Source organism: Papio anubis, chromosome 2, assembly GCF_008728515.1.
Source record: "Papio anubis isolate 15944 chromosome 2, Panubis1.0, whole genome shotgun sequence".
NCBI classification, from domain to species: Eukaryota; Metazoa; Chordata; class Mammalia; order Primates; family Cercopithecidae; genus Papio; species Papio anubis.
This window is the reverse complement of record NC_044977.1, coordinates 139,262,928-139,267,580: the sequence shown is the minus strand read 5'-3', so window position 1 is coordinate 139,267,580 and position 4,653 is coordinate 139,262,928. Positions and strand designations below refer to the sequence as shown.

The following is a 4,653-nucleotide window of genomic DNA, read 5'->3' as shown; positions in this document are numbered from 1 at the left end:
AATAATAATCGCTAGACAAACTGGACACCCTCTCACATGTGCACAAATCTGCATGGAAAAGTACTAAAGGTTTAGACTTGGACTTGTGTACTTTATTTCCCCTTTCTAGTATATTAAGAAATGACATGCACTTTAATTTGCCAAAAGCAATGCTTGTATTCTGGCAGCAACATGCTCCTTCTATCACATAGAAAAGTGAATACCAGAACTACAAAGGTAGGAGGTGTAAGAGAATTTTTATTGGGAAGGGAGGTTGGCAACTTAAACAGCAGCAAATAAAGAGTGAATAAGGAAACTCCCTGTTGCCACAGATATACAAGATCTCCTTATGTGATATAGGAGCCATTTCAATTTGTGACCCCTAGCCAGAGATGGCAAGTGCTTTTCCATTCAATCTAATACTTCCGGATTCCTACTAAAAAGGAATACATTAAGAGCATGGAAATGTTGCTTATTGAAAGGAAATCCCTGAAGAGTAAGGGAGGGAATGTAGAAATTAAGAAGTTATGTGGAACACTGTTTAAATTGTAATTAACTACATTTTCTTATCTTCACAGTAATACAAAACACAGTCACTTGCAGAACTGGTTCAGATTACTTAAATACCAGATACATTTTTAGTCCTCTACATAAGTGTTTGGGAGTTACTTATATTTTTATGAAATGAAGCTATTAGTACTATTCTACAGCAGTACTGCACAACAGGAAGGCCAAGACAAACACAAATCAAGGAATGAAGTTTTCCCAAAGCTGCAGTGTGAAAAGACTATAAACAGTTGATTCCATACACATGAATGGGTTTCTTTGCTATAGGAAATCCAAGTGGAATAAGGAATGGAGAGGTGTAAAAAGGTTTCTTGAAGGAAAGAAGGATGACACCCTGTATGGATTTAGTTTTCAGCCCCTTCTGCCGCATCACATTCTTCTCCTGCACTGTCTGATGTCCAAAGTGTTAGGTTGTCTCTCAGCAACTGCAAGATGAGAGTGCTGTCTTTGTATGAGTCTTCATTCAGTGTACCAAGTTCAACAATGGCCTCATCAAAAGCCGTTTTAACCAGCATGCAGGCAAGCTCTGGGTTATTAAGAATCTCATAGTGAAATACAGAAACGTTAAGAGCGAGCCCCAGGCGGATTGGGTGTGTGGGTTGCATCTCTTTCTTGCTTATATCAAATGCCTCTTGGTAAGCTCCTCAGGAATTAGGTATCGTTTGTTTTCGATCATCACCACATGCAACTTCAGCAAGGTACCGGAAGTAATCACCCTTCATTTTCAGATAGAAGACCTTACTCTCTGAATTAGTTGCATTGGCTATTAAATATTTATCCAACAATTCCAGGACCGTGGTGCAGATGGATCTCAGCTCGGACTCCACTTTCTCCCGATAGTCCTTAATCAGCTGGAACTTCTTGTCGGAGGGGTAGGTCTTCTGCTGGATGCTCGAGATGACCCTCCAGGCGGACCTGCGGCCCGGGACCACGTTCTTATAGGCCACGGAGAGCAGGTTGCGCTCTTCTTTGGACAGCTCGGCGCCCTGCTTGGTCACTGCCTTCATGCAGGTGGCCATGTCGTCGTAGCGCTCGGCCTGCTGGGCCAGCTTGGCCTTCTGGATCAGCTCAGTCTTCTCCATGGCGGGCGCGGGGCCGGGGCCGGGGCAGAGGGCGAGGAGAGCGAGGGAGAGCGCCCACCCGGAGCGGGAGGAGCCTCGAGAGCTTCATGTCTCAGCGGCCGCGAGGCGAATGTAGCATATTGTTTACAAAAGGAAGTTGCAGATTTGTCACATGAATATATGTACATTTAAACGCAAAAAACAATATTACTATGCATAAATACATAGGCACTGGCTACTATAACATTCATAGGAATGATATAAAGTGTTTATAGGACAGTGGATACTTCTAGGAAATCAGGAAGCGAAAATAGTTATAGCTAAATCTGTAGCATGTATAACATACAATTTCTTTTTTAAAAAAGATCTGAAGCAAATATGGTGAAGTGTTAATTTCTCTTAAATTTGGTTCTTGGATGACATGCTGTTTTTATTTTTTTCTGAATGTATAAAATATTTTGTAATTAAAATAAAATAATGTCTTTAAAGAAATGTTAGCAAAGTAGAAAACAAATGTCCTACAGTCAGAGGAAATTGTTTCTATCTTGGCTGTGTCATTAAGGAGAGTGTGGGACTTTGCATGAATTATGTAATTTTATTGGGCTCCAGTTTCTTATGTTATAGAATTATTCTGAGAATTATATAAGATTTCTATAAATTGTTCATTTAATTTTGAACTGCCACATGGTAGTTGCTCACCAAATATTTATTCTCACATTTGTTGAATAAGTGAATGAGTAAAGGAACAAGCATGAGTGTGTTCTAGGATCATGAGTAAGCAATGCATACTCTTTCTCAATTTATAATCCAGAAATATGTCTGATAAAGTAAACAAGAGATAATTGTATCTGTATCTTTCAAGAGGTGCGTAGCAAGTCTTGTTATTTTCTGAATCTCATCTTTTGATAGCAGCAAGGGAAGCATTACTTTTTGCCACATAAGAAAGCTGCACCTTTAGTCATCATGATTATTATTTGTCCTGATTTAAAGATTTTTCCAGTGTATAGTTCAAAGAATAAATCCTAGGTGGCCTCCTCAACAACATCTATTTCCTCTAGAAATAAAATGGTGCTTAGATTTTTGGATATGATTTTCCTTGTGAAAATGATAGACTGTGTGTTTGGTAATATTCCACCTTATGGTAGTTAAAAGAAAGCTTTTCTCCATTCCCCAAAAGGCAGGACTCCGTCAAGTATCTGTGGAACTAATATCAGACTCTCATCCTTGAACAAGAACTTTCTGGGCTACATAGTGCCAAAATAACCAGTTGAAAGGTGAATAATTTAGTCAAGATGATTTTGTAAAATTCTTTAGAAGAAAATACGTTCAGTTTAAAGAAATTAATTGGCCATTTCCCTGAACTCAACCTCTTCTCAAATGAATTTATCAAAACCATCTGTATGTCTAGACACGGCCAAAGATACAGTATTCCCACTGGTATATTAAGTAACAAAAATGAACAAATTAGAAAATTAATAGTTCTTTAGGGAATATTAGTAATCTTGGTAAAAGAATTGAAGGGAAAGTTTAAGTTTAAATCTACTTAAGCCTATATTCTTATTTTCCCAACATGAGTAATTTATTAAAATGTTAATTTCAAAAAGAGTTAATTTACCATCTGGAGGCAATATTTTACAAGCTTTAACTTAATTACCTAAGATATATCTAAAGCAGTTCTAAGAAATATGCTGCAAGTTTTTTTCTTTGAGGAACTAATGGGTGGGATTCTTGATTTTCATAACTGACAGCAATGCAGTCATCCCTTAATATCTCTGCAGATACCAAAATCCATGGATGTTTAAGTTCTTTATATAAAATGGCATAGTATTTGCATGAAACCTATGCACATTCTCCTGTATACTTTAAGTCATCTCTAGATCACTTATAATACTGAATATAATGTAAATTATATGTAAATAGCTATTATGCCACATTTTAATTTGCATTTTAAAATTATTATTTTGTTTCTATTTGTTGTTTCTTTTCTTTAAAGAATATTTTGCATCCAAAGTTGATTGAATCACCAAATGCAGAACCCAGGGATACAGAGGGATGATTGAATATGAAAATCATTAAACAGTAATCATGTAGATAATTTTGACTTGAAAAGTAAGAAGATTATGTGCTTAGGATTTTCATTCAGTCCTAGTAAAATTCTGAGTTACACAAATATTTCAAAAGTTTACTGGAAAAACCACTATTCTTCTTTTGTAGACTTTTAAAATTTTTATTTTTATTGACAAATATTAATTTTACATATTCACGGGGTACATAGTGATGATTTCTTCTGTTTCATCATTGGTCATATATATGGGGAGAGGTAATGTGGAAGAAAGAATGACTAAGTAAAACTGTGACTTAGTCATGCTAGACCTGTGATTCCATGCGAAATGTACCACAGTGCCTAGACCATGATTCTAGTTTTAAAAATTTTTTGCTTTCTTTTTTACAACTGTATTGAGATATAATTCATTTACTTCCCATTTTCTGGGATTGTCTTTTCACTGTCTTGATGAAAGTGAAACAAATATTTTTAATTTTGATGAAGTCCAACTTATCTATATTTTAAATTTTTTCTTATGCTTTTGGTGGCATGGGAGGGTTAAGAGGGCTTTGTGAAGCAATGTCATGAAGATTTACTCCTGTGTTTTCTTCTGTGAGTTTTGTGCTCTTTACTTTTACATTTACATCTATCTTCTACTTGGAGTTACTTTTTATGTACTGTGTGAGAACAGGATTCGGCTTAACTCTCACAGGTGGATATCCAGTGTCCCAGGATTGCATGTAAAAAAGAGAATTCTTTCTCCACTTAATTGTCTTAGCACCCTTGTCAAAAAATCAATTGATTATAAATGTGAGGGCATATTTTTGGACTCTCTAGTCCATTAGAGCAATAACACAAAAAGGCGCTCTATGGGGTTAATTTTTAATGGAATCTTTTTCCTCTTTAATCCTGTGAACTATTGAAATTCTGTTTGCTGAGCATAATCTACTGCATACACACACATACATAGACACACACACTTACACACACACACTCACACAC

The 4,653-nt window shown here is 36.2% G+C and overlaps 1 pseudogene across 1 annotated transcript; it reads right to left on the bottom strand.

Moving 5' to 3' along the window:
- Positions 1–219: 219 nt before the first annotated feature.
- Positions 220–1,734, bottom strand: LOC101014011 (annotated as a pseudogene). The gene has a single exon (XR_160144.4). The product of XR_160144.4 is annotated as a 14-3-3 protein theta pseudogene (transcript).
- Between the last annotated feature and the right edge of the window lie 2,919 nt (positions 1,735–4,653).